The sequence below is a fragment of the Palaemon carinicauda genome, chromosome 3 (assembly GCF_036898095.1).
Source record: "Palaemon carinicauda isolate YSFRI2023 chromosome 3, ASM3689809v2, whole genome shotgun sequence".
NCBI lineage: Eukaryota > Metazoa > Arthropoda > Malacostraca > Decapoda > Palaemonidae > Palaemon > Palaemon carinicauda.
Window position 1 is genome coordinate 5,463,237 of NC_090727.1, and position 23,636 is coordinate 5,486,872.

Genomic DNA, 23,636 nt, shown 5'->3' on the forward strand with positions numbered 1-23,636 from the left:
AAGTTTCTGCTTCAACCCGGTATAACTGCATCATAGTAACTTTGACATCCATCTATTCTATAAATACTGGAACTACCACAAGTCATTTCACTCAAATCAACAGATGCATCCACCACTCTTTAACGTTAATGAAAAACATGTGAATAAGGTAAAAATTACAAATTTGAAAGTAATTTGTATTTTTTCCTAACGATACAAACCTGTAGCTATTTATAGGGATTATATTTTTGGCAAAGCTGAAAGACTAGCCATAAGACTTTTAGTAAGGTATAATCACCCACCCGCTAGTTAACCGGGGGGGGGGGGGGGTGTAGCTGGGTACCCTGCTCACACACACACAAACACACACACGTGCTGTATCATCTCTTTTAATTGCAAGTAGGACTTATTGGGAGACAGGTGATGGCGGGACAATTTGTATAAATAGCTACAGGTTTGTATCTTTAGGAAAAATACAAATTACATTCAAATTTGTCATTTGTTCCGAAACTAATATAAACCCTCGCTATTTATAGGGATTGACCCACCCCTTAGGAGAGTCCAAACCAACTGGCTGGTCTTTGACCCAGGTTTTCCTACAGGTATGTGCTTCACATATAATAGGGAGAAACCCTGATACCTCTCTCAACATTTCGTGCAAAGCACGGTCAGCAGCCTGAGCAATCTGTGTGAGTGTGTGATAGTATCAGTGCAACTAGTCTAGGTAAGAATTTTGAGAGGAATCTTAGAATCAACCATGAACGTTACCCAATCCCACCTATACCAGATTACACACATGAAATGGTTCTACCTGCAGACAGAGGAGGCCAGCTTTGCAGAGTACTATTGGTGCTGTTATCCCCCAGGATGGAAGATGAAAGTAAGAAAGATCCAGTCATTCTTTGTCACTCATCCCAGACTTAACCATAGTTAAACTCTACCCTCCCCCATATGCTACTTGTTCCTCAAGGAGCCCTAGGCACTTATACTATTAATTGTGTAGTCACCAAAGGGTCAATGGAGAACGCCTCCACGTTCCTGTGGGTCACATCTTGCAAGAAGTGAGCGGTGAAGGTCATTTGATGCCTCCACACGCCCACTGATAAGGCCTACGTCACAGAATAATTTTCAAAAAGCGCTAGATTGTACTCCCTAATATCATGAGCTTTCAGTGTCCTCTATGCGGAGAAGGATCAGGATTCAATGCTCGGTCCATGATCATGCAAATCCAAGCCGAGAACATGTTCTAGGTGATCCTTCTCTTGACCTTCCTCGACTGGCAAAGTGCTAACACTCTAGGGTGAGGTCCTGTAGTCTCCTTGCAGTAGTGCCTCCAGTTTCTCCCTGGCATAGTACCCATTGATCTGGATCATTGGTCATTCTACAAAGGACTCCCAATCCAAAGGGGATAGAATTCTGGGCTCCGAGCTGCCAGGAACCGAGTCGAGTATTACCTGGCCCATCGCTGTGATTGAGAGATGTTGATGGCAGACCACAGGGTTCACCGACACTCTTGGCCGAAGCCAACACGAGCAGGAAACGCTGTCATTGAGGTCAGGTGAAGATCGGCTGCTTGGTGTCCTGGGTCGTAGGGGGCACTCTTTGGGGACTGAAGGATGTGATCCATGCCCCGTGGAGATCTCCCTTCCGACCGAGGGCAGGTAGGCTTGAAACTCCGTAAGAAGAGAGACGATGTCGACGTAGAGGAAAGGTTGATTCCTTTTAGTCTGAAGGTGAGGTTAAAGGACAAGCAGTGGCCTTTCATTGCCAAAACCAAGAGAAGCTTTCCTCCCGAAGGTAAACGAGGAACTCCACTATTATTGCTGGAATAGTGGCATCGAGGGGAAAAATTATATTTTGATTATAAAATAAATTTTTGAATATACTTACCCGGTGAATATATAATAGCGGACGTCTCGGACGGCTCGACAGATTCCAAAAACTCGCGAGCGATCGCCGTGAAGGTTGCGGGTGTAACCACCAGCGCCGACTATCGGCCAGATACCGCATATACTTGTCAATTTCTCCAGTTCTTCTCAGTCCACTGGGTCTCTATCGGGGAGGAAGGGAGGGCCTTTAATTTATATATTCACCGGGTAAGTATATTCAAAAATTTATTTTATAATCAAAATATCATTTTTAAATATTAAACTTAGCCGGTGAATATATAATAGCTGATTCACACCCATGGTGGTGGGTAGAGACCAGTATTAATACAATAAAGGCGTATATGCTCATGAGTTTTTGACAATTATATCATAAAAAAAACCCACTTAAATATAGGTACCTGGTAAGGAAGCTGACTTTGACGATTACTCTGCCTTATTAGTCCGCTTTCCTCACGAAGCCCAGCCATCCTCTCAGGATGCTGAAAGACTCCCAGGAGCTGTTATATCCAGGGCGCACACCCTTATAGCAGAACCTCATCAATACCCTTAATCTGGGCGCTCTCAAGAAATGACATTTGACCACCCGCCAAATCAAAAAGGATGCGAAAGACTTCCTAGTCTTCCGTACAACCCAAGACAAGATTAAAAACATTTCAAGAGAAGATTAAAAGGATATTGGGATTAAGGGAATGTAGTGGTAGAACCCTCACCCACTACTGCACTCGCTGCAACGAATGGACCCAGGGTGTAGCAGTCCTCATAAAGAGTCTGGACGTCTTTTAAGTAAAATGAAGCGAACACCGACTTGCTCCTCCAAAAGGTCGCGTCCATAATACTTCGCAGAGACCTGTTTTGCTTAAAAGCCACCGAAGTTGCTATCGCTCTCACTTCGTGCGTCTTGACTTTAAGCAAACAACGATCTTTCTCATTTAAATGAGAATGTGCCTCCCGGATTAAAAATCTAATAAAGTACGATAAAGCATTTTTAGACATGGGCAATGAGGGCTTCTTAACGGAGCACCATAAGGCCTCAGAACCACCTCGTAATGGTTTAGTACGAGCCAAATAAAACTTAAGAGCTCTAACTGGGCACAGTACTCTTTCAACCTCGTCGCCTACGATTTCTGACAGACAAGGTATTTCAAAAGATTTAGGCCAAGGACGAGAAGGCAGTTCATTCTTGGCCAAAAAACCAAGTTGAAGCGAACATGTGGCTTTATTTGTAGAGAAGCCGATGTTCTTACTAAAGGCATGGATCTCACTGACCCTTTTAGCCGAAGCCAAGCACCAAAAAAAGCGTCTTGAGGGTGAGATCCTTCAGGGAGGCTGAATGCAATGGCTCAAACCTGTTGGACATTAGGAACCTTAGGACCACGTCTAAGTTCGAAGCAGGAGTTGACATACGACACTCCTTAGAGGTCTCGAAGGACTTAAGGAGATCTTGGAGATCTTTATTATTTGACAGATCCAAGCCTCTATGTCTGAACACAGACGCCAACATGCTCCTGTAGCCCTTAATAGTGGGAGCAGAGAGGGAGCGAACATTTCTCAGATGCAGGAGAAAGTCTGCAATTTGGGCTACAGAGGTACTGGAAGAGGAAATAGAGGATGACTTGCACCACTCTCTAAAGACCTCCCACTTCGACTGGTAGACCTTGATAGTAGATGATCTCCTAGCCCTCGCGATCGCTCTGGCTGCCTCCTTCGAAAATCCTCGAGCTCTTGAGAGTCTTTCGATAGTCTGAAGGCAGTCAGACGAAGCGCGGGGAGGCTTTGATGAAGACTCCTTACGTTCGGCTGCCGTAAGAGATCCATCCTTAAAGGTAGACTCCTTGGAACGTCTACCAGCCATTGAAGTACCTCTGTGAACCACTCTCTCGCGGGCCAGAGGGGAGCAACCAACGTCAACTTTGTCCCTTCGTGAGAGGCGAACTTCTGCAGAACCTTGTTGATGATCTTGAACGGCGGAAATGCGTAAGCGTCCATGAGAGACCAGTCCAACAGAAAGGCATCTATGTGGGCCGCCTCTGGATCTGGGACTGGAGAGCAATAGGTCGGGAGCCTTTTGGTCAATGAGGTCGCAAAGAGGTCTATGGTGGGCTGACCCCAAGTCATCCAAAGACTCTTGCACACGTCCTTGTGGAGGGTCCATTCTGTAGGGATAACCTGACCTCTACGACTGAAACAGTCCGCCAAGACGTTCAATTTTCCCTGGACGAACCTCGTCAACAGGGAGATGCCTCGATCTTTTGACCAGATGAGGAGGTCCCTTGCGATGACAAACAGTGTGTGGGAATGAGTGCCTCCTTGCTTGGAGATGTACGCCAAGGCTGTGGTGTTGTCCGCATTCACTTCTACCACTTTGTTTCGGAGAAGACTCTCGAAACTCGTCAAGGCCAAGTGAACAGCCAACAGCTCCTTGCAGTTGATGTGAAGGCTCCTCTGATCCGACGTCCAAAGACCCGAACATTCCAGACCGTCCAGAGTCGCTCCCCAACCCAAATCCGACGCGTCTGAAAATAACACGTGGTTTGGGTTCTTGACCGCCAGGGACAGACCCTCTCGAAGACTTATATTGCTGTCCCACCAGTTCAGGCACGTCTTTACTGGTTCGGAGATCAGGATTGAGACAGCCTCCAAAGTCTTGTTCTTGTCCCAATGGGAGTCTAGATGGAACTGGAGAGGGCGAAGGTGAAGTCTCCCTAGAGAGATAAATTGTTCCAGGGATGACAGCGTCCCTAGGAGGCTCATCCAACTTCTCACAGAGCAACGGTCTTTTCTCAACATGAGGCGGACTTTGAGCAAGGCTTGATCTATCCTGGTGGCAGACGAAAAAGCCCGAAAAGCTAGACTGCGAATCTCCATCCCCAAATAGAGAATCGTTTGGGAGGGAGTCAGTTGAGACTTCTCTAAGTTCACCAACAGTCCCAACTCCTTTGCAAGATCCAACGTCCATTGAAGGTCCTGCAGACAGCGATGACGGGACGACGCTCTGAGCAGCCAGTCGTCCAGGTACAGGGAGGCTCGAATCCCCGATAAATGAAGAAATTTTGCCACATTTCTCATGAGCCTCGTAAAAACAAGAGGAGCAGGGCTGAGGCCGAAGCACAGTGCTCGGAATTGGTACACCACATTCCTGTATACAAACCTCAGATATGGTTGAGAATCCGGGTGTATAGGAATGTGGAAGTACGCATCCTGCAGGTCGAGAGAGACCATCCAGTCTCCCTCTCTGACCGCTGCTAGGACGGACTTCGTGGTCTCCATCGTAAATTTTGTTTTGACAACAAAAACGTTGAGCGCACTGACATCCAGCACCGGCCTCCAACCTCCTGTATGCTTTGGGACTAGGAAGAGACGGTTGTAAAATCCCGGTGATTGAAGGTCCGAGACTTTCACCACCGCTCCCTTCTCTAGCAACTGAGACACCTGCAGTTGTAGTGCCTGTCTCCTTGACTCATCTCGATACCTGGGAGAGAGGTCTATAGGAACTTTTACCAGAGGAGGTCTCCGTACAAAAGGTATTTTGTACCCCTCCTTTAGGAACAACACAGACTCTCGGTCTGCACCCCTCTTCTCCCAGGCCTGCCAGAAGTTGTTCAGTCTGGCCCCTACCGCTGTCCGAGGACGTGGGCAGTCAGACTCTGCCACGGGAGGACTTGGATCCTCTCCTCTTGCCTCTTTTACTATCGGCACGAGCGCCTCCCTTACTGGGGGCTCTGCCACGAAAGGGCGGGATAAACCTCGTTGCTGGAGTATCGAGCTTGGGTCTTACGACATAAGATGATGAAGGAGCAGCCTTACGCGATGACGTAGCCATCAGGTCGTGGGTATCCTTCTGCACCAGAGATGCAGCAATATCCTTAATCAACTGCTGAGGAAACAAGGCAGATGACAACGGGGCAAAGAGAAGCTCTGACCTTTGGCAGGGAGTTACTCCTGCCGAAAGGAACGAGCAAAGAGTCTCCCTCTTCTTAAGGACTCCTGCCGTAAAGGTAGCAGCGAGCTCATTAGAGCCATCACGAATAGCTTTGTCCATGCAGGACATAATTAGCACGGATACATCACGGTCGGCCGAAGAGATCTTCCTGCTTAAGGCTCCCAGCGACCAATCCAAGAAGTTAAAAACTTCGAAGGCCCTGTAAACCCCTTTGAGGAGATGATCAAGGTCCGAAGAGGACCAGCAAACTTTAGAGCGTCTCATGGCCAGGCGACGGGGAGAGTCTACGAGGCTTGAGAAGTCTCCCTGGGCAGAGGCAGGAACTCCCAAGCCGAGAACTTCTCCCGTGTCATACCAGACGCTCGCTCTAGAAGCCAGTTTAAAAGGGGGGAAAGCAAAGGCTGTCTTCCCCAAACTCCTCCTGGTGATCAACCAATCGCCTAGTAAACGCAAAGCTCTCTTAGAAGAGCGAGAAAGCACTAGCTTAGTAAACGACGGCATCGAAGCAGCTAGGCCTAGTGTAAATTCTGACGGAGGCGAACGAGGAGCAGCAGTTACAAAATGGTCAGGAAACAGTTCCTTAAAAATCAGCATGATCTTTTTAAAATCAAGAGAGGGCTGAGCAGCTTTAGGCTCCTCTCCGTCTGACAAAGTCCCCAAAGGAATATCAGTTGGAAGGGGATCAGCGACTTCCTCATCCGACAACTGCCGAGTCTCATGATACGGAGAGACATGCCGAGGAGGCAACGCTTGACAGGCAATGTCAACAAGCAACGGAGCAGCAGTAGCAGAAGAGGAAGCGACGTCACGACGCTGCTGAAAGGACAGAAAGTCCTGTGACTAACCAACAACAAAAGCTGAAGTTGATTGACGCTCGACGTCACGTCGGACCTGCATTGACTGCAGAGTCTGAGCAGGCAAAACAACCTCCGACTGCGGTGACTGACGCTCAACGTCACGTCGAGGCAACGGAGCCGGTCGGCGAACGTCAGTGCGGGGCTGCGGCGGCAGCAGCTGAACGTCAGTCCGAGACTGCAGCAAAGGAGGATCCATGTCATGTGAAAGACTAGGCACACGCCTAGCATCGCGTTTCAAAGCACTAGAAACGTCAGCACTAACGTCAAACGGACGAGTGAATACTCGTTTGGGCGGCTGAAGGCCAGAGTCACGTTCAGCGCACTGGCGACTCGTAAGCAAAGGATCATCGCGAACCTGCTCAAAGTCATACTCTTCCATAAGGGAGGCAAGCTTAGACTGCATGTCCCGCAGGACAACCCACTTCGGATCAACGGGAGTCGGAACGGGCCGTGACGTCGGTAACGTCTGCGTTGGCTAAACATTGCCTCTACCGCGACCCTCGGACCCCGTGTTACGCTTGCGCTTAAAAGGCGAACAGTCTTCCGACGACTGCAAAAGGTCAGAGCTGCCCCAATGGCTACAGCCAGGACGCTGGACCTGTCCTGAAGGGACTGACTTTCGCTTCAAGGGTCTAGAAACCTTGCGCCAAGGTTTCTTGTGCGATAAGTCTTCGGATGACGAGGAGAACACAGTCTCACCCGTCTTATGGTAAGGGCGATCTTGACGAGAAACGTCCGATACCAAAGAGGGAACGTCTGTACGTTGGTTAAAGCCTCTCGTCCCCTTAAGTCCTACGACATTACTTCTCCCTGGTGCAGGGGAGCCTGAAAGAGGTCTCGGACTAGGGGAGCGACAAGCACGAACAGACGAACCCTCGGTCGCAACACTAAATACACTTTGCGCACTTATCACTTTATCACTACGATTTTCTGTTTTACCACTCTGACACTTCAACAACTTAACATCTGACATGAGTTGGTTACGGTCCGATGCTAAGGACTCAACTTTTTCGCCTAAAGCTTGAATCGCAAGAAACATATCCCGCATGGACGGTTCATGAGTGCTAGTAGGGGGTTCAGGAACAACTACTACAGGGGAAGGATTAGGTTCAGGGGCATGGGAGGAGGAAAATTCCAACGACCTAGAGGAGCTTCTCCTCACCCTATCTCTCTCCAGCTTACGAGTATATTTGTCATATTCAAGCCAGTCGAATTCCGACAAGACCACGCACTCATCACACCGATCTCCTAATTGGCAGGATTTACCCCGGCAATTAGAACAAACGGTATGTGGGTCGATAGAGGCCTTGGGAAGACGTTTGTTGCAATCCCTCGCACACTTGCGAAATTTAGGTCCAGGGATAGGAGAAGGGTCAGCCATATTGAACAATCAGAGAAAATCCAAGTCAAAACCAAAGTCATCAACAATAAACACTAGCCAAAAAAAGGGTTTCAAGAGTTTAATTGACGAAAAAACACCCGTCACAGCGAAAGCTCAAAAACAACCAAAATAAAGTACTTCACCAAAAAGGTCGAAAACTCAAGGTCATCAGCGAGCGGAACCAACTTGTCGACAAGACCGACAGAGAAGAACTGGAGACCTTGACAAGTATATGCGGTATCTGGCCGATAGTTGGCGCTGGTGGTCACACCCGCAACCTTCATGGAGATCGCTCGCGAGTTTTTGGTATCTGTCGAGCCGTCCGAGACGTCAGCTATTATATATTCACAGGCTAAGTTTAATATTTAAAAACTCTAGGAACTAGAGTTAGAGTTATTAAATGTCTTATACTAACATTATCCACCTGTAGTATATATTAATACCAAAAGGGTATTTTAGGGTCCTGATAATCAAAGAAAACCATCTGGGTGTTGAGGGAGTACTCAACCTCAACATAATATCGTGGTCCCAACACTTGTCTGCGATAGGAAACACAGAGTAGAGTATGTTAGAAAACATGTGTACTACTGTATAGTTGTATAATGTAGTTTAGCCAGCGGCACTGCCGGTGTTAGGTTAGTACCTGGCGGTACTAACTGACAGAGGGAGAGAAAAAGCATTAAGGAAGGAGTGTCCTATTATTATGAGTAAACATAACAGTTGGAAGTGTAGGAGGACTATCAGACCACCTACTGTCTCCTTGCCAGAATGAAATTTCCAATGGAAGGGGAAAGAATTTGTCAGATTCTGGCTTCCACCCACCCAAAAAGGCCTGTCACCGGCTATGACGTCGGCAGCAATGAATGTGGATGGCAGCTCAAGGGAGAGCTGAGGACTTCCCAAAGTATGTTAGGTTTCCCACCGGCAGCCGTCAGGAGCCGTCTCAATCTTCCCCCAAATAATATTCACTTCCTGTGAAGGAAGGGAGTAAGGGGGAAGGTGGCAGAGACTAGGACACCAGGAAGTATGTTTGCACAGAACAGCACCTTAAGTCAAAGTGAAGGTAGCACTACCAGTTGGGTGGTTGGGGCATACCCAACACCTGGAATCAGCTATTTTTTTCAGTATCTTATTAAAAACCTCAAAGGCTGGTTCAGCTTCGCTGAAGCCATACTCCTATTAAAGGACAAAGATCTATATTACATAAGAACAAATACAGTATGGACAAACAGCATTCCATACTTTGTGCCTGGAGTTTTTTGGATTTACCTACCAAAGAAGCTAGTTTAGAAAATAAAAATCAAATATCAGAATTAATCTAATGCCATTGATAACTTAGTAAGAGAGTTAAGTAAATATGTGTTACTAATAATTATAAACACTGACTAAACCAAACTATAACTGAATTTAATTTAACTTAAAAGCCAAAATTAAAATTGTCTTTACCTCTTCCATGGGCGAAGATTGGAAAGATATATTCTACCAAGGAAACATGGAGGTGAATCACAACCAACACCAAGTTCTGTTAGAACAAAGACAGAATAGGTAAATAACATTGAAATCATTGCATATATGTTACGAAAATTAAGTTGATAATAATATAGCTTGGAGCAATATGAAAAATTTGGAAGTAATTTGTATTTTTTCTAATGATAAAAACCTATAGCTATTTATAGGGGTATTACTTTCAGCGAAGCTGAAAGGCCGAGCCATAAGAATTTAGCGAGGGTTAACTACCCATTCCGCTGGTTAGGGGGTTGGGGGGGGGGGTAGCTAGCTATCGCTTTCACTCACACACCTGTGATTGTGCTTCACTTTGCTTTCGGGTATTTCAGTATTGGAACAATATTAGGTTACACAAGAGAGCAATGATTTACCTGCAGCAGTTGAGGCCAGCTTGTGCAGAGAACTCAGGATGATGATTTCCCCAAGGGAGGCGAGTATGGAGAAAGGAAAGGAGCCAGACATTCCTTTTCATTCACTCACACTAACAACAGTTAACCAATACCCTCAACTCTCTACTACTTTTCCAATAAGGAGCTTGAGGTACTAAACCAGCTATTGTGCAGACACCACAGGACTGACAGAGAATGCATCGAGTCTTCTGTGGGTCACACCCTGCAGGTAATGAGTGGTGAAAGTCGTTTGACGTTTCCACACGCCCGTTTGCAGAACCTGCGTCAGAGTAGTTTCTTTTGAGACCATTGACGTAGCTATGCCTAAGACATCGTGCACTCTGTGTTGACGTGTTGTAGGCAGACCTGGATTCAAAGCATGGTCAATGACCCTGCGAATCCAAGCAGAAATGGAGTTTTTTGTGAACCTCCTCTTATATTTACCCATGCTCACGAAGAGCATGGGCGCTCGGGGTAGAGCCTCAAACTTCTTACTGGGCATATTAACAGACGATCTGGGTCGTCGGTTACAGAGCGGAGCCTTGTTATCCAGTAGAAATCGAATCTAGGATCTGAAACCCTTGGATACTGAGTCTTGGCAACAAACTCAGGGACGAGCTGAAGCTTATCTCTCCTTCTTCCTTTGAATGGGCGATGTCATACGAGAGACCATGCAGCTAGTTGACTCGTTTAGCCAAAGCCAAGGCGAGTAGGAACATCTATATAATGTGGCGTTCTGTTGCCTGTCGTAATGGTTCATAAGGAGGCCTCTTTAAGGACCGAGGAACCAGAGCTACGTTCCAAAGAGGTCTCGCTTCAGAATAAGGACAGATAAGATCGTAACTCCATATGAGGAGGGAAAATTCCAGCGATAAGGAAATGTCCACTCCTTTCAGTCTAAAGGAGAGACTCCAGGCTGAGCAATAACCTTTTACTGAATAGCATATTTCCTCCCTCAAATACTCGAAGAACTTCGCTATTGCTGGAATAGAGGCATCAAGTGGAGAGGTACCCATTCTATGACACCAACCACAGAAGACGTTCGACTTTGACTGGTTGACTAATTTTGACGATCACAGATATCCTGACATCCTCTTTACAACTTGTTGCAAAAAACCTCTCTGAGTGAGGAGATGCTGGATAGTCTCCAAGTGTGAAGATGTAGCAAAGCTACTCTCTTGTAGAAAATGTTGACGTGTGGCTGTCTAAGTAGATCGTGTTGTGGTAGAAATTCTCTCGGAATTTCCAACAGGAGCTGCAGAAGGTTTGGAAACCATCCTGCTAATGCCATAGCAGAGTTATGAGGGTCAATGAGAGGTTGTGACCGATGTTCTGGCCTTGTTGAGTACTCTTCTAATCAGACAGAACGGGGAAAAGGCGTAAACGTCGATGTTGTCCCACCGTTACTGGAATGCATCCCACAAAGTCAGGAATTTGTTTGCTACTAGATGATCTAGACTATTCGGTACCTACTATCTGAGTTGCTCTGTCCAGGTTGTTGGCGAGCACATCCCTTTTGCCAGGAATGAAGAGAGCTGATAGTGAGACAGAGTGGACTTCTGCCCATCTACGTATATTTGCTGCCAGATAGGGTAGGTGGTGCAAAAAAGTACCTCCTTGCTTGTTGATGTAGCCTAAGCCACTACTAAGGTGTTGACGCTCATTACCACCACTGAGTGACCCGCCAGGAATTTATGGAACTTTTTGAGGCCAGGCAGACAGCTCATATCTCCAAGAGATTTATTTGAAGGTACTTTTTAATCTGTGACCAAAGGTCTGAGGTCGTGTGATGCAGCACGTGGGCCCACACCCTTCTTTTGATCCGTCTGAAAAAAGCATCAAGTCCAAAGAAAAGACGAGAACAGATTTTCGTCTCCCACCCACCACTCGAGATACGTCCGTTCATCTGCCACCCACCACTCGAGATACGCCCGTTCCTCTGGTCCCGTGGCGATCAGAATGACCGGGGAATCAAAGGCCTGATTCCAGTTGGGCTTTAGACGCCATTAGAAGGATTGTATCCTGAGGCGGCCGTTGAGAACTACCCAGTCAGAGATGATTGGTGTCTGAGAAGACTTGGTTACCTCTGAGCTGGGAGTTCTTCTCCTCTGAGAAAAGGTCTTGCGGCCTTCCTCAGCCTCACTACCCTGTCGTCTAATGAGAAAGCTTTGTGGAGGTTGGTGTCTATTATCATTCCTAGGTATACCAGTCTGAGTGGGAAGCCAGGATGACTTCTCGAGGTTTACTATGGCCCCCAGATCTTGACAAAGCCTCAGAAGTTTGTCTCGGTGCTGACGAAGGGTTGCCACCGAGACTGCTAAAATCAGCCAATCGTCCAGGAAACATAGGAAACAGATGCCGATTCTATGATCCCAAGATGAGACTAAGGCGAACACACTCGTGAGGACCTGGGGTGCTTGCGGAGAGACCAAAGCACAGCACCTTGAACTGATATTTCTTGTCGTCTAGACAATCTCACATGCTTCCTTGAAAATGGAAGGATTGGCATCTGGAAGTATGCGTCCTTTAGGTCCAGCGTGCACATGAATTCCTGTGGTCTTACCGTTTGTCTGACTTTCTCCAACATGGAGTGGACTTCGGCCCGAAGGACCAGCTCCCATGTCCATTACTGCAGTCCTGTTTTGTCATTCTTGAAGAGGCCAAATGTGAATTGCTTGACCCCCTCTGCGGATTTTGTAGTCCTCGATGAGGACGTTTTAGGGTCAATGGACTCCATACTCAGAGAGAAGAAGGCTTCTAGCACCGAAGGTCTAGGTGTTATAGTCTTCTGTTGGCCACCCATAAAAGAACGGATGGAATCCTACGCGGGTTCCGCGACTACTCTGCGATCCCTTGGGACTTCCTCAATGAACGAAGGCTGAAAAGTCAGATAAGGACTTTTCCCTGAGAGAGAACTCAGTCTGAACTGATGGAGAAGTATACCAGGCAACGCTTGACCTTACTTTGGACGCCTTGATGTGAAATCAACACAATATCGTGTTCAAAATAGAAATACATTTCTATCTCATACTGGGATTGAACCCTAGCTCTTTCAAATGAAAGGCAAGGTTGCTTCTAACCATGCCACAAGAGGCTTTGATGATGCTATTCCTTAGAATGGCGCCGTTCAGGCGAACGTTAACAATGGTCAGGGGGCTGGTTTTCGTGGCCGCTGAGAAGTCTGAGAGTGCTCGCAAGTAGTCACCTGTCGACGAGCTGCTGACAGGATACGAGTGGAGAGCTGTCGATGATTGGCGAATTGGCAATCAGTGAGCCAAAGATGAGCAGCGAACCATAGGAGAGCAGCGAATGGCTAACTGTTGGCGAGCAGCTAACGGCTAACCGTTAGCGAGCTGGCAGATTATCGGATAAGCTGAGGAACAGCAGTATGATTCGACAATCAACTAGTTGGCGATTGGCGCTCGGAGTGCTGGCAATCAACAAACGGATGATTAGAGTGAGATTCGACGATCGGAAAGTTGGCGATCGGCAAACTAGCGATCAGCGATCGATGAGAAGGCGATCGGCAATCGATGAGCCAGCGATCGGCAAGCGATGAGCCAATGATCGGCAAACAATGAGCCAACGATTGGCGATTGGTGAGCTAGCAGTCAGCGATTGGTGAGCTAGCAATCGGCATTTGGTGAGCTAACCATCGGGGGTCGGAGAGCTGGCGATCAGTAAGCTGACGATTGACTATCAGTGAGCTGGAGATCAGCGATCGGCGAGACTGGAGGTCAATGATCGGAGAAAGATGAGCTAGCAGACAGCGATCGGCGATCTACAGTAGTAATCGGCGATGAGCGAGACTGGAGGTCGACGATCGGCGAAAGGCGAGCTGGTAATTGCCAAGCTGGCGATCGGTGAGCTGACAAACAGCGAGCTAGCATGCAGTGATCGGTGAGCTAGCAATCGACGAACTGACAATCTGGGATCGACAGGAGATCAGCAAACTGATGATTGCTATTGGCGTGTTGGGGATGAGCGATCGGCAATCGACATGGTAGATGAGCAGGAGCCTGGCAAGCAGGAGATCAGCTGAATGATGACCTGGAGAAGGGGTGTGACCTTTCGAAGGGCGAACATACCCTGGAGAGGATCACAAACGATTTCTCGACAGCGAGTAGCAAACCGGAGTTGGTTGATAAGCACCCAAAACCATAGTAGGTGAAGGTCGGGAACCAGTCGGACGAGTAGGGAGGGGACTATGACCACGATGACGATGTCCCCAGGGGCAAGAGGATCAGCTGAAGGCCTCCAAAGGAGGACTCTCTATGACTGGCCCTTGTCGTGAACGAGAGTGGAACACTCTCAGGAGAGACATGCCTTGAACTTTGCTCCACCTCCGATGGGAGAGGGGGCTCAGAAAGGGGGGAGAGTAGTCAGCAATTCTCCTCGCAAGCGGGAAGGTTGCTAGACAGAGAGGATGGAAGGAAGATCTCCATCGGAAGGGAAGATAACTCAACACCTGAGAAGGATCCTCTCCCTTGGAAGGGAAAGAAGTCCAAACCCTGGAGGTAGACCTCAGGGCAGCGATCTTTGCTTCCCATCAACAAGCCTTGTTCTAATTGAAGGTCTGCAACGAGAGCTACCCGAGAAGCATAGTCGTAGCTAGTTCCTCGAAGACAGTTTGCTGATCAGGAGCTGCCACAGGCATATGAGAACAGGAAAGTGATGGCACAGTGACAGCAGATTCCCCAGGAACAAATGGCACTGCTCTTCTACGTCGCATGTCTTAGCAGAATGAAGAAGTACGGCATTGCTAACTGAGGAAAAATAAAACAAATCATGTAACAAAAAACTCCCTCGGGAAGAGCACCTAGTCCGCAGAAGGAAGAGATGTCCACTGAGAGAACAGACATAAATTAAGGACTGCGCACTTCCTTCCCCAGCCAACATCGACGGGAGAAAGAAAGCAGTAGCATAAAAACCTATAACAAAACAAGAATTACAATGAATTAATTCAGCTGAGAAAATTAACTACCTGGGAGAACCACTCAACCCTCCGAGGGGAAGAGGGTTCCCAACGGAGACGAAGCTGAAAAGTTATATTTCAAAGTGTTATAATTTCACTTAATTAATGAAGGAAACCATTCGGAAGCATAACCTAACCAACGAACGGGAAAGGTGTTCACCCCGTAGAGTATACTGCTGGCTATCCACGAAAAGTGAGCGACGTTGACCTTGAGATAGAGCACGACTGCAGTCAAGCTCTGAGAGGGCTGCACTCCTTTCCCCAAGCAGATTCCTTCTACGAACACGTAGAGGAGAAGCCGATGACAACAGCCAAACGAATAAGTATCCAAACGATGACGATGCCCCTGCTGCGGCGGCCGAGATACAAGGATGGCTATCCATCAAGGGGAAATGTCCAGGGGAAAAAGGTTAACAAGAAAGGTTCACCATACTTGAGAACCTGCCGTACTACATTGTCACAAACAGCAACATTCACTGTAAAGAAAGCTTACAACATACAGTATATATAAAACCATTAAGAATGTTTTCATACATAAATTAAAGGGACAAAGATTAACGGCAGTCTAAAATAGGTGAGGATGAAGAGGGGCAACAACTGCCCTCCCTCCAAGCCAGAAGTAAGGTGAAGCACAATCACAGGTGTGCAAGCGAGAGGGGTAGCTAGCTAGCCCCCACTAACTAGCGGAATGGATGGTTAACCCTTGCTAAATTCTAATGACTCTTCCTTTTCAGCTTCGCTGAAAGTAACAATTAACATTTCCAGGAATAATGTTTTAATGTTTTGTATACTGAAATTATCATAAAATATTGAAAAAAATTAAAAATTTGGAAGTAACTTGTATTTTTCCCAACTATACATTTGTATAGTTTATATTGAGATAACAGCAAAGCTGGAATACACAGCCATTAAAAACTTTCTAATAAGATGTTATCAACAGACTGGTAGTTAAGCAATTGGCATTGGGCACTGCCACTTACTGGCTCACTGACAAACCACTTTGATTGCAAACGGAACATAGGGAGGTTACTGTTGGCGGCCAAGTATGAGTAAAGGGCTCAGGATTGTATAGTTAGGAAAAATACAAACTGCTTCATAATGTCATCTGTTCCTTTGCTTATACAAACCCTTGTCCTTTACATAGGAGACTCATCCTTAGGAGGGCGGAGGTCCCCATCCCATCTGGTTGGAAATTTTAGCGGGGATACCTTCACTAAAGCTAATGCATAAGGTGTGAAGAATCCTTACATACATACATACATCATACATATACCAAAGGCACTTCCCCCAATTTTGGGGGGTAGCCGACATCAACAAGAACAAAACAAAAAAAGGGGACCTCTACTCTCTATGTTCCTCCAGCCTAACCAGGGACTCAGCCGAGTTCAGCTGGTACTGCTAGGGTGCCACAGCCCAACCTCCCACATTTCCACCACAGATGAAGCTTCATACTGCTGAGTCCCCTACTGCTGCTACCTCCGCGGTCATCTAAGGCACCGGAGGAAGCAGCAGGGCCTACCGGACCTGCGTCACAATCGCTCGCCATTCATTCCTATTTCTAGCACGCTCTCTTGCCTCTCTCACATCTATCCTCCTATCACCCAGAGCTCTCTTCACACCATCCATCCACCCAAACCTTGGCCTTCCTCTCAACATGGCCAAACCACCTCAACACATTCATATCCACTCTAGCCGCTAACTCATTTCTTACACCCGTTCTCACCCTCACCATCTCGTTCCTGACCCTATCTACTCGAGATACACCAGCCATACTCCTCAGACACTTCATCTCAAACACATTCAATTTCTGTCTCTCCATCACTTTCATTCCCCACAACTCCGATCCATACATCACAGTTGGTACAATCACTTTCTCATATAGAACTCTCTTTACATTCATGCCCAACCCTCTATTTTTTACTACTCCTTTAACTGCCCCCAACACTTTGCAACCTTCATTCACTCTCTGATGTACATCTGCTTCCACTCCACCATTTGCTGCAACAACAGACCCCAAGTACTTAAACTGATCCACCTCCTCAAGTAACTCTCCATTCAACATGACATTCAACCTTGCACCACCTTCCCTTCTCGTACATCTCATAACCTTACTCTTACCCACATTAACTCTCAACTTCCTTCTCTCACACACCCTTCCAAATTCTGTCACTAGTCGGTCAAGCTTCTCTTCTGTGTCTGCTACCAGTACAGTATCATCCGCAAACAACAACTGATTTACCTCCCATTCATGATCATTCTCGTCTACCAGTTTTAACCCTCGTCCAAGCACTCGAGCATTCACCTCTCTCACCACTCCATCAACATACAAGTTAAACAACCACGGCGACATCACACATCCCTGTCTCAGCCCCACTCTCACCGGAAACCAATCGCTCACTTCATTACCTATTCTAACACATGCTTTACTACCTTTGTAGAAACTTTTCACTGCTTGCAACAACCTTCCACCAACTCCATATAACCTCATCACATTCCACATTGCTTCCCTATCAACTCTATCATATGCTTTCTCCAGATCCATAAACGCAACATACACCTCCTTACCTTTTGCTAAATATCTCTCGCATATCTGCCTAACTGTAAAAATCTGATTCATACAACCCCTACCTCTTCTAAAACCCCCCTGTACTTCCCAGATTGCATTCTCTGTTTTATCCTTAATCCTATTAATCAGTACTCTACCATACACTTTTCCAACTACACTCAACAAACTAATACCTCTTGAATTACAACACTCATGCACATCTCCCTTACCCTTATATAGCGGTACAATACATGCACAGACCCAATCTACTGGTACCATTGACAACACAAAACACACATTAAACAATCTCACCAACCATTCAATTACAGTCACACCCCCTTCCTTCAACATCTCAGCTTTCACACCATCCATACCAGATGCTTTTCCTACTCTCGTTTCATCTAGTGCTCTCCTCACTTCCTCTCTCTCATTCTCATCTCCCATCACTGGCACCTCAACACCTGGAACAGCAATTATCTCTGCCTCCCTATCATCCTCAACATTCAGCAAACTTTCAAAATATTCCGCCCACCTTTTCCTTGCCTCCTCTCCTTTTAACAATCCTTACACCTCATGAAATATTGACTAGACAATGCAAGCAGCTCTACGGCCCCTGCATTAGAGGTTAGCGAGTGGAAAGGAACTGATGTGGTTTAAGGCTAATTCAAGCAACTTGCGAGTTCATAACAAACATCGTACAGTACTATAATGGCTTTGGTTGGATATGCCACACATCCCTTCGCAAGGAGTGTGGAGACAACACTTCTATAAACAGTAAAGAAGAGCTACAGGCTACATGGGGCTTACCATGGCTGCCCCCAACCGTTCACCTGCACCTGACAAAGTGTATCCCCGCACTCCTCCTCAACCTGTCCCCAAACCTGCACCTATGGAAGTGCGCCTGCCACCACCTTGCACTCCGGATAGTTCTCCTCCATACCAGAGGAGGTACTGTGCTTGGTGCAAGAAACCAGGGCACCTTGTGGACGAGTGTCGCAGATGCCTTAACCTATGTCTACCCTGTGGCTAGGCCAACCACCATGTCACTCGGTGTGGGCAACAGGCGTCACTGATGCACAGAACACCCGTCCAGAAGACAGCTACTGCCCGCAGCCCTGGGAGGAGACCACCTCCGTCCAGACTCCTTCAAGGTGGAGGGCAGTACCGGTGAACGCTACTCTGACCTCGTCATCATACTCTGGATCAACCAGTTACAGAAAGAGCCATAGTGGAAGCTAGTCCAGTGCTTCTTCCTAGACTGTTGATAAGAAGAAGAAGAGCAAGAATTCGAGGCCCAGGAAGTCATCAAGAGCCGAGGAGTATCATAGAGCGTTAAACACCAGGCTTTCGGTGTAGAAGATTGAGCTACATCGAAGGAGGGTGTGAGTGCTAGGAAGCTTGCTCCTTGTATTCCGATGGCAGCCTCGGAAATATCGATTTCCAAGGTTACCCCTCAACCTGGAAAAGTCACTGCTCATCCAATGACTCTTTCAGGATAGGCCTGTGATAACCTGTCCTCGACACTGTCCAAAGCTTCTCCTACTGATGCCTCCAGGGAGGAAGCAGGAACTCAGGCTCTATTCAAAACCTTTCATAGGGTTAACCTGGCACAGTTGGCTACTGTACCACTCATGGTTGTCCTAGTGACCATGTCTGGGTTTCCATCAGGAGCGTTGGATGCTCTCATTGACTCCGGAGACGAGGTCAACCTCCTGTCATCGAGTGTAGTGCAGGATTACCAGCTGCAGACGGTACCTGACACCATTGGTCTGAGGGGTTTAGGGCAAACAAGACCTAAAACCTTAGGTACTGTACAGTTGACCCTTATACTGCATGGAATGAGATTCACCCCCGAGTGTGTTCCATGTACTGCCTTCAGGGATTATGGCAAGGCATGTAGTGCTTAGTTACCAGTTCTTGAGAAAATGGGGTGATAGTTAATGGAGCCCAAAATCGGCTGAGCGTTGGCAGTACTCGCCACGAGCCTCTTTGTCCCTATACGTGGAGCCTGTTGTCAGCGAGTGCTTTACGTATTTGAGGTCCACACAGCCGATTCAATCAGGATTGCCGGTATTGAGCCAGTTCCTGTTACTGTAGAATTTCCTAAGGGGTTTGACACCTCTTTTAGGTGCCCTGCTTGTCCATCTAACTGTTGGCCAGAGATGTATTATGATGGTGACATCATAACATCCGGTTTGTCAAGAAAAGCTACAGCAATCCCTGGCATCGTTGAACTGCAAGATGGAAAAGCCTCGGTTTTAATAAAGGGTCAATCTGAACGAACTGCCAAGATCAAGAAGGGTGATCTCTTGGGGAAGGTGTTCACCATGGCAATGGTGGATGCTCCTCTATCCTACCTGACAGTACAGGAGTGTGATCTGACACCTAAACCAAGCGTATTGGAAGAGATAGATAATCTGTCTATTTCCAACGAACTGAACTTTTTCAGGACCAGTTCTGTCAAATGCTTCAATGTCCTCTTCCAGTCATCAGTACTGGTGACGATGATGTGGGAGAGTGCTCGAGCACACCAATACGCATCCACCTATATGACGACACCCATTTATCAGAGAGTTCGATGGTTTGCAAAACCCGTCACTGATGTCATCGAGGAACATTGCAAGGAGTTGCATGAACTAGGTATTATTGAACACAGCATCTCTCCTTGGCCTTCACCCACTGTTCCATTCAAAATAAAAGGACAACAGTATACGGTTGTGTGTGGACTACCGTAGACTGAATAAGGTGACTGTCTCTGATAAGTTCTCGATGTCAAACATGGCAGGCTTCGTATTTGGGCTACAAGGAGTTAAATACTTTACAACCCTTGACCTGGTTCATGGATACTACCGGTCAACCAGTTACTGTTGGCAGAGGACAGTAAAGAATACATGGCTTTCTCTACCACCTTTGGACACTGGCAGTTCAGACACTTATCATTTGGACTGAAGAATGCACCTGCAGTGTTCCAGAGAGAAATGCAGAATATTCTACAAGAGTTCCCGAAAGCCAAGATGGTTGTCTACATTGATAACATCTTGATCCTTGGATCTTCTTTCGAGGAACACCTGAAACTGGTAGAAGGAGTTTTGGCTACTCTCCAGAAGCACGGACTCAAGATAAAACTTGGGAAATATTTTTGGATTCAAGCTGAGGTCAAGTATCTTGGTCATCTGGTTAGATGTACTGGTATGCGCAAGCTGCCAGAATATATCCAGAAAGTGGAGGACTTCCCTAAACCTACCACTGTACGTGAGCTACGGGGATTCCTGGGACTGGTTAACTTCCAACGCAAGTTTATCCCTATGTACTCGCAGATAGCCAAACCGTTATCTGCAAAAACTGGAGGACGTAAATCCCAAGGGATCAGAAAACTGAAATGGACTGCAGAAATGGACTGTGCCTTTGTGCACTTGAAGGAACTGATCAAGGAGGACATTATGTTGACGTACCCTGACTACTCCGCTGAGTTGTTTGTTGACGCTTCGCATGAGGTTGCTGGTGCTTGTCTGTGCCAGAAGTCCTCGGAGCATCCAGGGGAGCGTACGACTCCATGACCTTCCTTGACTGCAAGACCCGTTACTCTACCATTGAGAGCGAGTTGGCTGATCTGCGATGGGGAGTGAAAACCTTCAGGGCATTCCTCTATAGTCAGTTCGTGATTCATTCAGATCACCGTCCCGTGATGTGTCTTCATGACATGAAGACATGACATGACATGACAGTTGTCTAGCACGGACACTGGAAGACCTGTCCAAATTTAACTTTATTGTTAACTACTGTCCAGGTGATCAGAATGCTGCAGGAGACTGGTATCCGCTGGCCTGCATTAACAGACTATCTGCTTGTACTGAACCCACCACTCCCGAGTTGCCTTCTAGACTGGCCTTGTATAAGGAAGTTCATGGAGGTCCAGATTCTCTCATAGAATCCTTGGAGCTAGTCGTGAACTGCTGGATGGAAGGGTAAGGGGTCACACCTAACTTTCAGCTAAAGGATGCCTTAGTTCAGCAGTTTCTGAAGAATGCCGGTCAACTAGGCTTCAAACTGGACAAGACTAGCAACAACAGGATCAAGGCAATGGGTTTTTCAGGTACAGTCCCAGCTCTGGAGCTGCTATTGGCAGCATCTAAGCTATTGAACCTGGAAATCTGGGTCCATTATGATCCCACTTGTCCTGTAGTCTATCGTGATCCATCCGGGACTGAGCATCAGTGCGTGCATCTTCAATGTCTGTCTGCAGTGCATTTTAACCCTCTGATCGAACTCCATAATTACTGTACATCTCTCCAACTGACGTGATCCTGGGCCACAAGATGGAGGTCAAATCTAGGGTGCCTGATGCTGAGGACTTGGTCGCTGATGATCGGGAAGCACCAGAGGATTGTCCTGTAATCCAGTATGTAACTGAAAACGGCACTTGTCAGTCCAGTTGTACGCATGTGTCTCAACACTCGGCAGTAGATATAGTAATGATACATGAAACCTTATTTTGTGCACTTGTTGATACAGTGGAACAGGTTTGTCTCGTAAATGAGTCTGTACTGAGCCAACTTGGCATACACTAACAGGAAACTGTCAGGAGAACAGTTAGAAGGGTTGACCGGTACCTGCACCAGCATTCTGGGCTACGTCCAATTAGAGGTGAAGTGTCCTTCCAGGTGGAGACTACCGCTGATTAGCTATGTGGTGGTAGCTGCCAAAGACATAAAATTTTGTTATGTTCTTGGTAGGAATCTAATGGATATAGCCTACCTGACACTGGATTCACCCCGAGAACAGTTGGTGTATGACCACACTACTGTACTTCAATTGTCTCTCCAGGTACTCTCAGTCTCCCCACTGCATACCAAGACCAGTCATGAAGGTGACTAACCATAAACCTGATTGCGGAGTGTTCTCCGGGAACGCTCTTCTGTCCTTTAGTCAGGTGGCCAAGATCCAAATAGATCACTGATAGACCCAATCTGTCATCAAGATGATCTACTCCGGGGATCCTGCATCTCGAGTTCCACGCTCCTATCTGCCCTATAAGAGATGTTGGTCTGACCTGGAATTGCACCAGGGTTTGCTAATGAAGCGGAACCCAGACGGCTCAGTAGTCCCGGTAGTCACTTTCAATGTCCTGGTAGACCTTGTTGCCAAGACACACCTCCAGAATGCTCACTGGGGGATCGGGGAAATGACTGCAGTGCTCTATTGACTCGTTTGGCCCAAATCTTTGATTAATGTAATCAGGGATATGTGCCAGATATGTTGGGAATGTCAGACTTATAAGGTTTCAAGGGAGGTGGTTGCCCCGCCAAAATTGAAGATAGTGACCTCTTCTCCTTTTGAATTAGTTGCTATGGACCTTGTGAGTCTCCTAACAAGCAGAGCTGGTTTTATTGGGTGTCTGATGGTAGTCGACCATTATTCTAAGTGGGTGACGGCAGCAACCATAAGGAATAAGTACAATTTGCCAGGTGCTTGAAGATCGAGTTCTCCAGTTATTCCTCGTGTTTCAGTCCAGATAATGACTGATAACGGCCCTGAGTTTATTTCAAGGGAATTTTCCGAATTGTTGAAGTGGTACAATGTTGTCCATGTGAAAACAACTCCGTATAAACCCTCTAGTAATGGTGCAGTGGAGCGGGTGAACAGTACCATTGGTAAGCTACTGAGGGTGATTTCTGGGGAATCCCAGGCAGTTCTCAGTTACAACAATTCCCACCACAATGAGATTGGCTGCACTCCAGCTGAGAACATACTGAAGGGTGCTCACGATGTTGATAGCATCCTGTTGCTGTCAGCAGAGACCAGAGACCCATGGGCTGAAGGACATCCTCGGTACAAACCGTTTAAGGAGGGTTCCCTGGTTCTTAAGAAGATGCACCAGTTGGGACACCTCCTGTCAAACAAGCTCATCCCCAAGTTTGAGGGGGTACTCCGTGTTACTAAGGTACAAGAGAATAAGGTCACCTATGAGCTACACAGACTGCCCGATGGTGAACTGGTAAAAGCTCATCATATCCAGTTAAAGGTCTGGCTTGAACCTCCAGTCTATCTTAGGAGGCACTTTCTCTGGTATTCGAGGGGTCCTGACCCTATAACCGAGACTCAGAATAGTCCAGGACTTGTAGACAATAGTCTGACTTCCTCTGAAGTCTCGGAGAGTTCCGGTTCTTGTAGTGAT

General features: G+C 47.0%; 1 long non-coding RNA gene across 1 annotated transcript in view; it reads right to left on the bottom strand.

Annotated features, from left to right (window-relative positions):
* LOC137636693 (uncharacterized) overlaps positions 1–23,636 on the bottom strand; it is a 338,848-nt gene that overhangs the window by 267,595 nt on the left and 47,617 nt on the right. The window contains exon 2 of the long non-coding RNA XR_011043191.1: positions 9,493–9,568. This is a non-coding gene — a long non-coding RNA (uncharacterized lncRNA). The remainder of the gene's footprint in view (positions 1–9,492; positions 9,569–23,636) is intronic.